Genomic DNA, 18,607 nt, shown 5'->3' with positions numbered 1-18,607 from the left:
TGTCTCTGATATTATCATCCCCGCAATAATTGGAACGATTTCATATTAAGTCATATATAGATCGCAACCGATTATCGTTCGGAAACACAGAAAGTGCAGACTATCACAAACACTCTCATATCAGTCGACTCAGCGTAATTATGTGCGAGTATGTTTCTAGAAATGTTACACTGCAGTATCATTAACCGATTGTAATATTAATCAAACTAAACGAGTTTAGTCCATTTTACAACGATCTGCAAGTGCAAAGAAGCAGTGGATACACTTAAAATACATAACGTTGAGCTAGTATTTCCGTTTTTTTGTTTATTCTTTAAGTTATCACTCCTCTGCCTGGTTTGGCGCGGTCTGCCCGAATCCCTCTCGCGTGTCAAACTTTTCATCTCGGATTAGCACTTGCAACCTAAGTCCTCAATGATCAGTTGGATGTATTCCAGTCTCTTGTGTTCCTCTACAGTTTTTACACCCCATAGCTCCCTCTAGTGTCATGGAAGTTATATCCTGGTGTCTTAATGGATGTGGTATTGTAACCTCCCCCTTACTAATCGACCTATCCTGCTTGCGATATAAAGTATTACCGTGGATCGCGTGTATGCCTAATGGGTTTTTACTGACTGTATAAGGCTAACTTTCCCGAAGAAATAATTCCGATAAGTAGAAGGAGAGTGTACAACACACCCTTCTGATAGAAAAGCCTACTAAAAATAAAATGTAATTAAAACGAACAGAGCTATAATTTGGAAAAATGAATGTTATTTTGTGCATTCACAACACCGGGCAGGAAACGGGTACCACTGATCATGAATCCAAAAATTACACTAATGAACGGAAAGGAAATAATTAACGGTCGCCAGCCCACTAGGGTAATTTACATCCAAAATCGTGTAGAAGATGATGGGAAAGAAAAACATGTATTATTAAACACTGACCTGGCAAATGAAGATTCTTTGACTGAAGGTTCTTTGACACTAATATTAAGTGAGTATGTAATGCGAAAGAAATTGAGAATTCACTCTTACGTTACGTTCGTCATTAAATTTTGAAAAAAAAACTATCGAGTAATGATCTGAAAATATGCAATTAAACTGTACGTGAAACGCCCTGCTAAACCCACAGGACAGCGCAGGTAGTTGTAATTGTGGAAAGGGACCAAAATGAGCGGCTGTCAGTTACACTCGAACACATATGACTTTATTTATTTGACCAAACATTACAGTACAAATTCTTGAACTTAGTTAGCCGCTGAAAACGCCACACTGTCTTATGCCTTAAGGGCACAACCACTTTAATTTAAAAAAAAGCTACAAGCCATTAACTCAAAATTCAGACGCCAAAGAGAATATTTAGAATGCAGAAGGACCCACGTTAAATATGTTCTATAATTTGGCTGAAGGCCCCAAAATCTAACACTTGAAAAGCAACATCCTTAATTTAAAGACTGCTGAAGGCCAATGATTTAAGACTCAAGATCAAATTAAATAAAAAAAAAACACAAGGCAAAAGGCCTTATTTTCTATTACGCTGAAGGTCCCAAACAGTCTGATGCTCGAAGGACTAAGATCCTTAATTTAAAAACGGCATAAGGCCCCATGACTGAAAACTCAAGGTAAAATAAATTTAAACAACAAAGCCTTATCTTAAATCAGGCTGAAGGGCCCAAACAATCTATTACTTGACAAGGAAGGAACTTTAATTTTAAAGCAGCTGAAGGCCCATGACTTAAAACACCACTAAAAACAAGTCAACTTTAATTCATACCCATCGGCTATGAGCCATACAAATAAACACAACAGAAAATAAGAAAAGGCAGTGAAGCTAACGGCACTCACAAGTTTCGGGGGTCGCCCAGCACTTTAAATACTAACGTCCACTTAGGTGAGACAGGCAGCCGGGCCAACCGTTCTGTATCCAACGACAACCCAACCAACAGACAGTCAACAGACCCACCGACAAGGTAACTTGCGCTCCACTCGACCAGCACACAACCGGGAGTTCAATGCAGAATGTAAAAGGCATGGACGCCCACAACCAAGCATACAGCAAGCTGTCAAACTACACACCACGCTGGGCAGCGACAACACACTGAGGAAAGGACACTGCCTGAATTTATGTCAATGGTCGGGGCAGGTAACCGGAACGTTAACGGCCACAAGGCAGAAATTTCCGCTGGTGCATTTCACTTGCAAATAACGAAATTAGTCTCCACTGGACGGTGGCTAAACCTTCGACAACTCGAACACACACATTGTTGCTCGCAGGAATGTCCCAACAGCCAACAACGAGAACCAAACGGCAGAATGTCAACGGTCTTGACTTGCTGGTAAATTAAATCCAAACTCAACTTTCGTGTCCAGGGTCGGTGAGCCACGCAACTCGTAGCAATGGGAACAGCCCCACACACTCCGACACTGCGTAGAGACTGCCAGCGGACCCGGCCAAACCATGGCCCCCGGAGATTTCCTCGCTGCTTCACGCCAACCGAACGACTGCCACACTTCAGCATGGAGACAGCACTAACACAACTGAGCAGTCGACATCATAAGCTACACACAGTTTCATGAACACTTGCACGACGGACTAGGTAACACTAACTGCAGCGACTGTGTAATAACAAGGACGAATCACGAGTCGGCACACGCAGGCAACCCATAAGCGATTGCCGGCCAACATACACGTCGTCCGACAAGACGACCAACCAAGGTGGTCCACAATCACGTGGTATGTATTGGCAACCGTCGGGAGAGTCTTGGCTGTCCGGACCTCATTGCAGCTGCGCTCCGACTGAACTTCTGCCGCATCCTAAGTCAAAACTGCCAGGTCTGAACTGCCTGCACTGCTAGTGGCTCCCAACTCACTGGCAGATCCGAACTCACTTCCTACACTAGACAACCGGGAAGTAATAGCAATCAGCAAACATAATACACCAGAGCTCATATAGATAAGCACGGCTGCTGGGGAGGCAAAGCAGCAACTCAGTGACAATAGAAATTGAAACTAAAATAACGAGGTGGAAGGATGGTAAAAAGAAAAAAAAAAAAAAAAAACAGGACGTAAAATAAGAAATGGCGCAAACACGAGCCACACCCGACTCAATATGTTAGTACTGAACTTCGTTACGTGAACAATGACTTTCAATGACCTCAACGTTACATCATAAAATAAATTTAGAGAAAAAGCAAGCACTTACTTTGCAGTTAATTATTTTGCAAATTGGATTTCAAGCTATTCTCTGAACAACTGAGCCGTTTTTACTGACTTGAACGGAAATACACTCCTGGAAATGGCAAAAAGAACACATTGACACCGGTGTGTCAGACCCACCATACTTGCTCCGGACACTGCGAGAGGGCTGTACAAGCAATGCTCACACGCACGGCACAGCGGACACACCAGGAGCCGCGGTGTTGGCCGTCGAATGGCGCTAGCTGCGCAGCATTTGTGCACCGCCGCCGTCAGTGTCAGCCAGTTTGCCGTGGCATACGGAGCTCCATCGCCGTCTTTAACACTGGTAGCATGCCGCGACAGCGTGGACGTGAACCGTATGTGCAGTTGACGGACTTTGAGCAAGGGCGTATAGTGGGCATGCGGGCGGCCGGGTGGACGTACCGCCGAATTGCTCAACACGTGCGGCGTGAGGTCTCCACAGTACATCGATGTTGTCGCCAGTGGTCGGCGGAAGGTGCACGTGCCCGTCGACCTGGGACCGGACCGCAGCGACGCACGGAAGCACGCCAAGACCGTAGGATCCTACGCAGTGCCGTAGGGGACCGCACCGCCACTTCCCAGCAAATTAGGGACACTGTTGCTCCTGTGGTATCGGCGAGGACCATTCGCAACCGTCTCCATGAAGCTGGGCTACGGTCCCGCACACCGTTAGGCCGTCTTCCGCTCACGCCCCAACATCGTGCAGCCCGCCTCCAGTGGTGTCGCGACAGGCGTGAATGGAGGGACGAATGGAGACGTGTCGTCTTGAGCGATGAGAGTCGCTTCTGCCTTGGTGCCAATGATGGTCGTATGCGTGTTTGGCGCCGTGCAGGTGAGCGCCACAATCAGGACTGCATACGACCGAGGCACACAGGGCCAACACCCGGCATCATGGTGTGGGGAGCGATCTCCTACACTGGCCGTAGACCACTGGTGATCGTCGAGGGGACACTGAATAGTGCACGGTACATCCAAACCGTCATCGAACCCATCGTTCTACCATTCCTAGACCGGCAAGGGAACTTGCTGTTCCAACAGGACAATGCACGTCCGCATGTATCCCGTGCCACCCAACGTGCTCTAGAAGGTGTAAGTCCACTACCCTGGCCAGCAAGATCTCCGGATCTGTCCCCCATTGAGCATGTTTGGGACTGGATGAAGCGTCGTCTCACGCGGTCTGCACGTCCAGCACGAACGCTGGTCCAACTGAGGCGCCAGGTGGAAATGGCATGGCAAGCCGTTCCACAGGACTACATCCAGCATCTCTACGATCGTCTCCATGGGAGAATAGCAGCTTGCATTGCTGCGAAAGGTGGATATTCACTGTACTAGTGCCGACATTGTGCATGCTCTGTTGCCTGTGTCTATGTGCCTGTGGTTCTGTCAGTGTGATCATGTGATGTATCTGACCCCAGGAATGTGTCAATAAAGTTTCCCCTTTCTGGGACAATGAATTGACGGTGTTCTTATTTCAATTTCCAGGGGTGTAGATAACAGAATACGCACCAAACCAAGCATCTATGTGCTAAAGGCTATATGTAAAATAAATAAAACTTCCGCACTCTTAATTTGTGCATTTCTTTAGATTTGGATTTTTTCCAGTGATTGATTCACAAACTTGAAAAATGAAATTGCTTTACTTTACTCATATACTGAAGCCTATGTTGTGCAACGGTTAATTGAAAGTAGACTAAGACTAAAATTCTTAGAAGTGAAATTATTCATTAATAAACCGGCTGTAACTAATCAATTTGTTCCTTATGACACTCGGTTAGCATATAAGGGAAAAAAAGAACAATGATTCTGCTTGGTAACAAAGTCAGGGGAAAATGAGGACACAATCGCCATGAGTTTAACCGATTATTATTTAAATAAATTTTATCAATCAAATAACATTCAGTTGTGCTGCTGGGTTAGCCGTTAATCAAGCACTGCTGTTATCGTTGCTAGTCGATACAAATAACAATTCCTTTGGCTTTTTCCTAGAGCTTATAAGTTTCACAGGTCAGTACAACGAAATGTCAACAGACTTCTACCTAAATTTACACATATAGTGATGCAATGTCCTGACTTATTAAAAGAAAGCATTTAAATTACAAATATTTACATGCAATTCAGCAAAAAAAAAATTCTATATCGGTAGCAGGTGCCACGCATCCTGCATTTTCCGTGTTACACATGCCCCACATTTCATGGCTTTTTTTCTCGGGGGAAACAAATTCAAGGAATGTCCTAAAATTGAAACAAACGGAAATGCAGATGCAACAGTTAAACAATTTTGTCTGCATAAAATCGATTAATCGCTAGGTTATCAATTCAAATAATTATTGCAGTTATGTAGGGGGCATCTTATTTAAGTGATAACCCTGTGTCATTATTACTCAAAACATTATAGTATGACAACACATCTTAAAAACTAACACTTCCTTCAAGAAATCAGTAAGTTTAAAATTAATACAAATTTTATGAAAAGCATACTCAACATTGGCATAGAAAAAGTCAAGCATCATTTAAAGGTACATAAACAAGAGTAAAAAAATTCAGAACAGGATAAGAAATAGTAATTACAAAAATTCATTATATAAATGTGTATAATGAACATATAATTTTTTCAAATGTCCTCTCACATTGCGCGAGTAAGTGTGTTTTAAATAACGTCAGGACCAAACATAAACATTTACATCAAAACCTTTAACGGCTGGCGCTGAAACAAAAACAATTCACGTTGCACACGCCCATTCACAAAGAACGCCGCAGCGCTACAAGAGCCGGCAACGACTCAGTTCAAGCGGAGCATCGTTGCGTCCGCCATAGCGACACGCTCGATCTCCGTATTTGAGTGTACAGTGGCATTCCAGAACGTCCACCTGCCTCAAATTGTTGTTACTCGATCCCGAGTAATCTCAATGAGTTCTCTTTTTAATTCCATCAAAGTGGATAGCTGAATACTGTCCGTTATAACACACGTGTACCCGGCCGTTGTGGCCGACAGGTTCTAGGCGCTACAGTCTGGAACTGCGTGACCGCTACGTTCACAGGTTCGAATCCTGCCTCGGGCATGGATGTGTGTGATGTCCTTAGGTTAGTCAGGTTTAAGTAGATCTAAGTTCTAGGGGACTGATGACTTCAGAAGTTAAGTCCCAAAGTGCTCAGAGCCATTTGAACCATTTTTGAACACAAGTGTAAACAGACCTGAAACATACAGTTCGTCTAAAAGCATCGGTAATAACTCACATCATACAGATTACAATAAAATTGTAATATAATACATACATCTAAAAGTTCACGACCTTCACTAATACTGGAATAGCACATAATTGCTTGGTTTCTCATTTCCGACTAATTAGTCCTTGACTGGTACAATTTTAAATCGACAATATTACGCACATCTAACAGCTTGCCTGATTTAGGACAAACTAAACAGTAAAAGTCAGTATTACGTACACTGATAATCTCAAATGGTCCATTGGAAATTAATTTAAAGTTTGAAATTTCGTGGTCGATCTCGCTTGACGTGTCGTGTGCTTTAACAAGTGCAAGATCGCCAATAGTAAATTTGGCAAACCGCGCTTTAGCGTCACGACGCTGTTTTCGTGCTTCAAGTTTCTTTTTTATCATTTCTCGTAGGTGTTCTTTCTTTACTTCAAGGTTAATATCAACTCTTGGAGGGAAATCAATCATTTCTTCCACCAAACTTTTAGACTTATGGTCTCATAATATTTCCACCGTGCTGTAGTCCGTGGCGTAGTCCAAGGCGTTGGTCGGTAGCGTTCTCGCTTTCCGCGCTCGGGTTCCCAGGTTCGATTCCTGGCGGGGTCAGGGATTATCTCTGCCTCGTGATGACCGGGTGTTGTGTGATGTCCTTAGGTTAGTTAGGTTTAAGTAGTTCTAAGTTCTAGGGGACTGATGACCGTAGATGTTAAGTCCCATAGTGCTCAGAGCCATTTTGAACAAGGCGTTCGTTATTTTTTCGAATTCACCGACGTAATTGCCCCACGATCTGTGATTGTGGTGACAGTACGTTTCGGCAAAGCCGACCTAATTCACGCATGTACCGTGCCGCAGGATTCCCGCTCGGGAAATAGGTTGAAATATGTATTACTTCAACTTCATTATTTTTCGATCCTTCATTCCGTAATTTGGAAGTAAATTGCGCTCTGTTATCGGACAAAACCGCTTTTGGTTTACCGAAGTGCACAAAGTAATCATTAACAAATCTGCTGTAAACCGCTTTAGCTGTTACCTTTCTTATCGGATACAACTTTTTCTTCGTTGTGTTGATGCCCTCTGGCAGGGTGTTGGTGTTGTTCATATTTTTGAGTGGTTATTGTGTCTTGACCGTATTTAGACACCAATTTTCAAGACGTAGTGCTGCTGGTATCCTCGTCCTCGCTGATTTTTCCATTGTCGTGTTGTTGGTTGGGGGGAAGGGAATTGATTAGGTTGTTGGTCGGTCCTTCAGCCGTCCCTGGGTCGGATTGCCATCTGATTATTTAGTATTACACTTGCCTGCCTGTCTCACCTAAACTTGTGTTAGAGTTACCTCCTCAGACCAACCCTTGGAACACTATGTGCACTATTGTTCTGTTGTTTTTGGATTGTGATTTTTGTCTCAAGTACGGTGCTAGGCCTTCAGCCACCTATTAATTTAGTTTGTTTTAATTTAAAAATAAGGCCTTCAGCCGTCTTAAATTAAAACTTTGAAGATTCTTGTTTGAACTAAAATTTCTTTAAAATAAAAAAGGGGAATTTTGCCCTATTGCAAATCCTTGTTATCCAGGCCTTAAGCCATGAGTTGTTATATGTTTAGCATGTGGCCTTCAGCCAAGCTTTTATGTCAAATATTTTTAAGATAAGGCCTTCAGCTGTCTTCAATTAAAATTTGAAAATTCACTTGTTTAAAACCTCTTTAAATTTTCTTCTCTATTTCACATTCTTGTTATCCAGGCCTTAAGCCTCAATACTTCTGTGTCCAGTGTGTGGCCTTCAACCGAGTATTTATGTAAGATTTTCTTTTTTTCAGTAAGGCCTTGACCTGCATGTATTCCTCAAAGCAATTGTAATAACTTGTGTTCGGGCTTTCTGCCATATTGTTTTGAATCCTTTTAAGGGCATGTGTGATTAAGTGTTTTTAGGGAAATAAAGTTTGTGTGTTTTGTGCAACTGTCAGTAACTGATTTTGGCCCCTTTCCACAACCATCACCTGATACGCTCTGCCGGCCGAAGTGGCCGCGCGGTTCTGGCGCTGCAGTCTGGAACCGCGGGACCGCTACGGTCGCAGGTTCGAATCCTGCCTCGGGCATGGATGTATGTGATGTCCTTAGGTTAGTTAGGTTTAACTAGTTCTAAGTTCTAGGGGACTAATGACCTCAGCAATTGAGTCCCATAGTGCTCAGAGCCATTTGAACCATTTGATACGCTCTGTCCTGCAAGCCAGATTCCACTTGTTCTTAACAATTAATAGACAATCGTCCTAGTTTTGATGAAGTTGCATGTTTTTACATATACTCTCTACTCTTTTACGACCTTCTACATCTTGAAAGCAGTACAGTTTCAGTACGCCGTCAGACTCGTCCTCCATAAGCCGATGATCGGTTTCAGGCAAATGTGACAGCACGTTCAATATACAGTTGTCTGATCTTCTCACGTAACAAATGTCATAGTAAAACTGCTGCAAGAAAAGAGACCATCGTATCAATTTTTCATGCAGTAAATGACAATCCTTTAGATAAGTGAGCGCCTTGTGATGCGTGTGGATTATCATCTTTCAGTCCCAAAATTTTCTGAAACCCCCTATGACAGCGAGACATTCTTTCTCATAAATCGTACAGTTTCGCTCACATTTCATCAAAATTCGGCTTGTGAACGCAACTGTTCTGTGTTCTTTATTTCCTCCTTCTCCTACCTCTTGAAACAATTCTACTGCCAAGCCATAATTAGATGAGTCCATTTCCATATGAAAAGGTCAACGCAAGGTCAGGATGATACAGTCTTCCAAATGCCGCCTGACACTCGTCAGTCCACACAAATGGTGTATTTTTTCGCAACAAGTTGTTCAGGTTTGGATTGTTGAACGCATGCCCTTGCGCGAACTTGCGATAGAATCCTGAGAGCCCTAGGAAACTCTTTAACTGCTTCCTATCCTCGGTGGAGGACAGTTCTTTCTTGCCTCCACTTTCTGTGGATCTTTAGTGATACCCTCTGTTGTGACAATGTGACGAAGAAAATTCAGTTCTTTCTTCACAAACTCGCACTTCTTCAATTTCAGCATCATTCCACCTTTGCGTAACGCACTGAAAACTTCATCTAACAATTTGCAATATTCTCGACATGACTAATTCGCCAGCAGCAAATCGTCCATGTACACTACCTTGTACTGGTAACATTTGCTGTGTATAAAAACGCCGTATATATCCTATTCTCTTCTTCTAAGGCTATTTGCCAGTACCCAGTTGTAAGGTCCAGGCTAGTCAAACACTGAACATTGTGAAATCTTTGCAGTATCTCTTACATACTTTTTGGTCTATCCATCTCACGCTGAACGACCTTGTTCAATGTGCGTGCGTCTGTCACAATCCTGACTCTACCATCTCTCTTTCCTGCTATTATTAAGGGATTGTTGTAGGTGGTGGTGCTCCTCTCTATAACATTCCATTCTAACATTAGATCTATCTCTTGTTGGACAGCCTCCTTCTTGGATAGCGGTACTGCATATGGTCTTACAAAGAATGGTTCATGGGGTATTACATTTAACTTGCACTGATACCCAGTGACAAGCTCTGGTTTATTTGAAAATATGTTCTTGTTTCTTATTTTTTGTTCAGGTGGGGCGTTTCGCTATCTGTCTACAATTCTCTCTTTTACGACTTCCAAACAATTGTCGATGTTCATATTGGAGACACCGTATTATTCCATTTTTCTGCCTAAACCAATCACATTAGGACAAGTAACAAGATGAATAGGTTGGTATTCACTACTCACATCGTCCCTCGTTTTATCAAAACTCACATTTACTTCAGTCTTGTCTTTGGAAATGCACTTCATGATCTTATTATTGCAGTTAATAATTGCGCGATATTTCAACAACCAATCTAAACCCACAATAATATCGGTGCACAGATCTGGCACAATGACAAATTCCTGTTCGAATGGTTCTCCTTCAATCTCAAAACATACAAATATTTGGCTTCTTATCACTTTGCTGTTCCTTCCGGTAGCACAAATTATTTTGACTCCCATTACTAGCATTACTACTTCTTCTGGTTTATCTTTCAGTAATTCAAAAGTTTTTCCCGACATCGCACTTAGCTCTGCCCCTGTATCAAAATTTGCATTTGTAGGCCACGCGTATTAACGGGCACAACAATGTGTCTATACCTGTCATTATCAATGGTCTGGGCTTCCCACAACAAATCCTCATCTATACCCACATTGTCCCAGAAAAATCTATCCCGTTCCGATACAGACAGCAGTTTATCTGGCGGTTTTCTAATTCTTTGTTTTTGAACGTTTTTGATCTCTATTTGTCTGTCGTGTGGTAGTTGAACTTGTTTCGGTCTCAATACCGCAATCTTACTATCAGTTTCATCGATTAATGAACTTTATTTAACCAATAGTTCGCTAATTGTCATGTCAAGTTGGTATTCTTCGGAGAGATGGCTGTCATCTTCATGAGATTTTTGGAGAAATGTGCCCTGTTCTCTTTTCTATCTTATCTTCCGAGCTCAAGCAACACTCATCACTCTCGTCTGACTATAAAACGTCAGGTTTGACCTCATAGATATAGTAATCCATGTGGCTTTCAATTAGTTGTATCTGGTTATTATCGCCAATTTGATCTTGCCGCTCCTCGTAACATCCGCCTTGGTTTTCAATAGGACTGGTGTTGCTGGGGTTGGCTACTTCAAGAACTTCATTTGGACAAGCCTGACGTTCAGGTACAGAGATTTCCGTTTAAAAAACGTAGTTTCTTGTGGGCTGACAAACGTCAATTTCTGTCCACTCTCCCCATTAGCATACCTCCCATACAATATTCTATAACTTTTCAGTTTGTTGTACATCAGACCGAACTGACCTCACCACACCTCTTCACGTTCCACATTTCCCTGCTCGATAACGGAAACTTAATTCAAGATCGGCTCTCTTACTTCCGCTGGCGACTCACACTCTACTGAAACTTGCATTACCGTTGTTGCTTTAACAGCAGCCGCTTCCTTCTCCCCCACCAGTACACTAATATCACTACTACTTTTACGAGCAGTGGCAGCTGCGTTGACCGCCGTTTCCAGCTCAGTTATCACTACTCTAGGTGCGTCGCTCTCTTTGCTCTCTCGCACGTCTCCCATCGCTGAGTTATCCTTTTTGGTTTATCGTAGCGGTATTGTCTAGGTTTTGGTTTGGGCCGCCAAGGTGTCCCCACGCCCGGTGGGCCCCTAACAGGCGCAGCTAGTTGTTTTCCTGACTACTTTCGACAGACCTGTTGCTACCAGACTGTCGTGATGTATCAATCTGCTCCTGTCTACTATCATTCCTCCAAGGACCACGTACCATATTTACTTGATACAGTGTGTTAACTGTAAGACGGCAGAGCTGTGAGGGGAGTGCGGGGAGAGGAGGAAGCAAGCATTGGCTGGTGAGGGGACAGGAGCCGGGGGGGGGGGGGGGGGGGGAGACAAGGCACGCCTACCAGTTGCAGTGCTGGCACTACAAATTGCTCGTCATGCTTACACGAAAGGCTTGGAAGTAAAACTCGCTTTAAATGTTGTTCGTAAACGAAACTGAAATCGTCATGTACATTAAAAAAAAAAAAAAAAAAATATATATATATATATATATATATATATATATATATATAAATGAATGTATGTATATTTGTCTACTATGGGCTCAAAAACCATTTGGAAATGTACTGTAATATGAATGTGTTTCGAAATAATACAGTAACCAGTGGTGTTTCCATACAAAGCTATACGGTAGCAAGGAAAAATGAAATATAAGGTAATTCGGACGAAATAGGGGGCTGCTTCAAAGTGATAGCGAACAAAATACCTGAAATGGAAACTCACCTTTTCTTGCCAGGCGTTTGTGGTGAAACGCCAGGATTATTCTTGGAAAACTGTTTGAACCTTCCAATGCTACGCATGCTTTATCCTGTGTATGTAGATTTGTAAATGGGGTGAAGCAATTTTTTCTGCTCCCTTTCCCTTTCGCAGCATTCAATCACACGCAATATAATTTTGCGAGCATCGCTACGTAATACTGGTTTCCTTCCAACCGTAGGCCTACCGGTAGGGGTTGTTGGCGACTCCCGAGATGGGCCAGCAACTGTCTCTTCACTCATTTTGATAATGTTTAGCACAACTGCACAATAAAAACACGCAGAACAGTACAGCGCAAACCAATAACGAAGCAGACGACAATGGCTTCCTTGTACAACACAGTCAGCTACGTAATGTTGGCAGCAGTAGAAACTGCGTGCCTACCGAAGCCTCCCGACGTTTACCGACTTCTACCGATTCAGGACTAGGGAGAGGTCTGCCATCTAAAAGTTTACACACTGTACTGGGCTCTATCATTTCTAGAGTTGTTGTTATTGTTACTATAACCATTATTGTTATAGTGCTGTGGATTGTTATTACCATTATTGCCATGGTTACTGTTATTGTTTTGGTTGTGAGTATGGTGGTAATTGTTCCCACGACCATGGCTTTTAACATTTTCGCGACTATTCCGCCAACTGTATTCGTCTTCCACTTTCTCTAAAAACGCAGCAATTGTTCTCGAACTACTACCTATGTATCTCTTGGAGTCATCTAGAAGCTTCTTGCACAGCTCCCAGACAGTCACTGATTCAGTTACCGATCTCGCAAATATTCCAATTTTCACAAAATTCTTTCATGGAGCCGCGTGTGTTTACATCAAGAATGCTTTTTTGAACTCTTGAAACCTCATGTTTGTTATATCAATGTTTAAGCCCCATCGCTTAGGCTCGTCAGCTAACACATTGATTACTGCATTTATTTTTCTCTTGTCTGTCCATGATTCCGGCAATACCCTTTCACAATTTTTAATGAAGTCTGTAGCGTGCAGTCCACCCTGCTTTTTGAGGGGATCGAAACGCTCCTTCTTCGCTAACATTTCAGCGCCATGTGCGTGGTATGACACATAGTGTTCATTTTCTCCTAATCGTTTCTCTAACTCATTTATCCTTGTAACTACTTGGCAAGTGGTAACTGATAACGTTTCCACTTCCTGCTTCCTTTCATTACACAAAACCGATTGTTTATTTACTTTGGCACCTATGTCAGATACTAAAGTATGTAAACTCGTTATTTTCCCTACATCCTCTTCTTGAGTTACTTGCACTTTTTCAGCTACTTTGCTCTCTATTGTGGGACTAACAGTTTCTACCAGTTCCTGTTCGGTTCTCCTTACTTCAGTTTCGAAACGACTATTTATGTATCCTATCTTTGTTTGGGCTTACTCCACGTCACGCTTCAGATTACCGATTTCGGTACTCAATGCTACTACTTCTGCTCCAATTTTATATACCTAGGTGTTAACAGTTCCAATATTACTGTTAACAGTTTTAATTGCTTTATTCTGGTCATCTATTTTTGCTGATTGAGCATCCATTTTAGCATTCATTGTTGCCAACTGGGTATCTATTTTACTGATTAACAAACTGAACAAATCTTTTATATTTCCGGAAACAGTGTTCATACCATACTTGCAGATTCTCTTGTGCCCATTTTCCCACTCTTGCTTGCTGTGACGCAAATTCTCGCTACTGCTCTTGCAAGTTGACGCACACGAGAAAGAAGTGTAGGGGCAGAGCACCTCTAACTTCTCGCAGCACAATAAATAACTTTTCAGCCAATTTAATATCCAGATTAACAGTCGGCGTAATTGAATACGGATGGGTTAAGACATTGGTGTCAGTTGGCCGTTATACAACTCTCTTCGTATCTCTTATTTCCAGGGTTTCTTTCATATGCGGTTGCTATTCAAATCGCGATTGCTCGGAGTTGAAAACAAATTTCTTACTGAACGATAGGATAAGTCTGTATATCTCATCTACAAATATTCGGGCCGATACCACAGTTTGCTGTGCATCGTCACGTTGGCTCTTCGTCTGAAATTTCGTTATCTTACGCCATGCAGTTCCGTGGCACTGTTTGAAGTTATGCAACCATCCACTGCTTCCCTCTAAAGCACTGTAGTCTATGTAGAGCGCAATTGGATGTGCATAACGTAGTAGGTTGAAAGTTAGCTGTCTCATTTGTCATTAAGATTGTCAGGTAGTTTTAGTCATAATGTGAATGAAGTTGTGAATTTGATAAATGTGCTCGACCTCTGTTGTGTTGATATAATCGTCCGTGTGTGTTGGACAGTCTGGCGATGTACTTTGTTTGAGAAGGATGAAAGCTGGCTTGCCGTATAGCGGAGGCAATATTATTTAAAAAGGGATTTTGTTCTAACATTTTACGAGGAGAGAAAAAGAGACTGTATGAGCGTAAGACTGATAGATCCAGTTGTTAACATAATCCAATTATTTATGTATTTATATGTAACTCTGTAGTGTCTTATTGTTAGGACACTGTGTATGGTTAAAATTTGCTGCAGAAATTTTACAGTGAAGCACATGGATTTGTCTGATAGCTCAAATAAGTGTCTAGGGAAGCAGTTGTACACAATAGAGTTATTAAGAAATATTTTTGCTTACTTGTCTAGGTGTGAGAAATTTATGAAAAGGTGTAATATTGTTATTCCTTAATGAAGCAGAGTTATACTTGGAGTATTTGTTCTCAGTTATCAGTCGTAAAGTTCAATTTCTCATTTTTCATTCTTCACTTTCATGACTGTGTTTTGTATAACCGCACTTCATATAGCGATTTGTGTACGCAGAAGGATTTTTATGAAATTTGTTTAGATACTGTCTTGCATTACACATCGCAAGTACAGTAAATGAAATTTGATTTTTGTCAGTCTCATCATTATCCTAATAGTGATACGTTGCAGAGCAGACAAGCGTTCCCTGTGCACAGGTGTGCCAATAAATGTAATTGCCATCAAAGCTCATGTCCACTGTAAAGCACAGTGACTGTAAGACTGCTGTTGTTAAAATATCAGTATCGGTTCTGACGCTTAATACCAGTAACAGATTTCCGTAGATTCCTATCTTGTGAATTTTCAAGCGGTTTTATCAGAAAGACAGATGCGTTAATTTTTATGTTATTTGCTCTGTAATTACAATAACAGCTGTAGTACTGTGATTGTTTACAGGACTAAGATAAATATTAGCTATTTTTAGGACCAATATTTTAATTAAATAATTTGTTTTGCAGGCAGATAGCATATGTAAATTTAATTGAAAACGGGTTGCTTTCCCGCAGAATTGTTTGATGTAACTGTTAGTCTGGATTTCCCATATATCAAAATACGTTTTACACATTTCTTAGATACCAACTAGACACTTACAAACATGAGTTTAGAAAGATAACAACAAATTTTCTGCTGGCGACCTTTTCTGCCAGGATACGTATTTATATGGTAGTCTGCTGATTTCTGAAGTCAGATAAAGATCTGTTCTGAAACCACAAATTAAAATTTCAATTATATGCTTTGACTTACCAATTACTTTCAAGATTTTTGATGCAACAATTAATGTTGTTGTACTCTCTATGCCATTAGAGTAACACTGTTTGTTTTGCGTATTTATTGCCATTAAACAATATAGACTAATTTTCTGGAGAACAGCTAAAGTTTACTTGTGAAGGACTAGAAATTTTGTGTATTTTCTGCAATTTTGAACACCGGTTTCTCGTAAGTATTTTAGAGACTGTATTACAAGTGAGAGTGTCTCATTTTATGCATTTGTGCTTAGAATAAGTGATTTTTGCAAGTGATATTTGCTATTGCTAATGACAACTCTCCTGTTAAAATTATTCTTCTTTATTGAGTCTTGAAGTGTTATATTGTTAGACAGACAGTGACTTTTTATGGTACATACTACTTTGTGTCCTTTACTGAAGTGAAGGTATTCCATTGCGACAGTGATATTATAAAAAGCTTGGATTTGCACGTATTCAGTGAATTTTGTGAATGATAATTTAAATAATTTCTGTTTTCATTGATATTTATAGGAATTGATTTTAGTAGTTATCTAGGCAGTGCACATCTTCTGTGTGTGAGAGTTTCTTTCTTGTATGCTGTGTTACTGTAACTGCATTGAAATATCTAAGGCTACCAGAGACAGGTCAAATGTCAGAGCTGCAGCTGATGCAACTTCTGGTAATTCTGTAGACAGAGAAGGCATAATTAAACAGGGATCCTCTCACAATATTGATTTAACTGAGACAGATAGGACAATGCCTGACTGAATTGGTCAGGATAATTTGTCATTATTAGACATGGAGCAAAAAAGTGCAGATGGGGATTCTGCTTTGGAAACTGAGTTTGTAGGATGTAATTTGTCACAACAGTCATATTTCGTTGTTAAAGATTCAGGTTCTGCCTCCGCTACTGTTGACTCTACCCCTTCGCATAGTAATGCCAAAGATGGGAACAATGATATTTTGCAAAGTATTCTAAAGGTATAATCAGAGCACAATAAAGAACATGACAGAGAACTTATGAAGGTGTTATCAGAATAAAAGGAAGAACAGGATAGAAAATTTGCAGATCGTGATAGAAATTTGAAGAACGTGACAGAAGTGATTAATGAATGTGTTTAGAAAGAGACTAAGTGCTTCAAGGCTGAGAAGAAACAGATTAGGCACGATGTACATGACGAGTTCAGCCCCGTAATAAATAAGGCACATGCATCTAATGACTCATTTGTCTATACAGCGAATACCTCCATTCACACCACAGAAATCATAGGTTGTGAACCGATTAGTGAGCAAAATGAATAGTATGAGGCTATTAGTAACCAAAATAAGGAAAAGATGTTGGTTGAAACCGACCATAATTGACGCTGTTGAGGAAATCAGTGTTTTTGACTGGATAACTATTACATGCCTGGGTCAGATGATGACAGTGAATTTGAGACAGATGTACATCCACGAGCAGTAGGAGAAGCATTTTGCGACATGGATTCAGAGGAGAGACGAATAAGGTTTGTCCAGTTTCATGGTATTACATATACCTTGTTGGAAGAGAAGGCAGACATTAAGCCATCTTACAGTGTCATTTTCTGTTGGAAAAGTTTTTTATCAGCGGTATTAGACTCGCCTTGCCCTATTTCAGTTACGATTTAGGTAGTTTTCAGTAAATGTCAGGGATCAGCTGTCCATCATTTCCATTCCAACGAACCAAAATTAAGGGTGTTACTACTGGTAAAACTATAGAAGTTAAGAAACAGATTACATTTACCAAGGTCATCAGTTTTCTACCAATATCTTAATTGTGCCGCTTCGTTCTACGGAAAGGATACTAGGTGTTGATTTCTTGACTGAATACAAGGCTATTCTAAACTTAAACGACGCTAAGGCGAAAGCTGAAGTTGATGGCAAGTTAGTCTGTTTGCAGTTCGAGGATTGGCTTTGAAAGGGGAAGAAGAAATCAACTGTTTGAAATTTTTATTTTCGTCAAAATCACAACCTCCCACTGAACCTATCAGTCATAAATCAATTACATTTCGCGAAATGGAACAGTCTTTTGATATCTCAGAAATGATACATGATAAAGTAGACAGTGTGTACAGAAAGCTTCTGAAGTAGATAGGCAAGAGTTATTGGATATCATGCAGTCACATTGTGCAGTCTTTGTGAACAAACTGGTACCATGTGAAATTTTCTGTGTGAATTTAAAGTCAAGGAGCACACGAAGTTCTTTGGTACACCTTATGCTATTCCATTGATACACGGGGAAAAAGGAAAAAATGAGATTCAGTGTAGGTAAAGGATCAATCTCTCTATGATGAATACATAAAAAAATGGCTCTGAGCACTATGGGACTTAATTTCTGAGGTCATCAGTCCCCTAGAACTTAGAACTACTTAAACCTAACTAACCTAAGGACGTCACAGACATCCATGCCCGAGGCAGGATTCGAACCTGTGACCGTAGCGGTCGCCCGGTTCCAGACTGTAGCGCCTAGAACCACTCGGCCACACAATGGATACATCAACTGGCGACAAATGCCTCCTCGAAATGGCCCTATTTCGTCTCTTATTTCATGGTGCACTCCACTTCTTCTATTGTCCCATTTCGATAATAATTGTAAATGACTCTCTCCCCAAGTATACTTAAGTAAGTTTCGGAACTAGTTGACCTTCCACTAAAAAAAATTGTTTTCCTAACTGGTACATATGTAATTTGCTATGAATTTTTGGTAGTTTGGGAATGATGTTTTTAGAGGCCTACTGTATTGATGCTATTTTGAAAATACTTGAAATTAA

This window comes from Schistocerca serialis, chromosome 6 (assembly GCF_023864345.2).
Source record: "Schistocerca serialis cubense isolate TAMUIC-IGC-003099 chromosome 6, iqSchSeri2.2, whole genome shotgun sequence".
NCBI classification, from domain to species: Eukaryota; Metazoa; Arthropoda; class Insecta; order Orthoptera; family Acrididae; genus Schistocerca; species Schistocerca serialis.
This window is presented reverse-complemented; position numbering follows the sequence as displayed.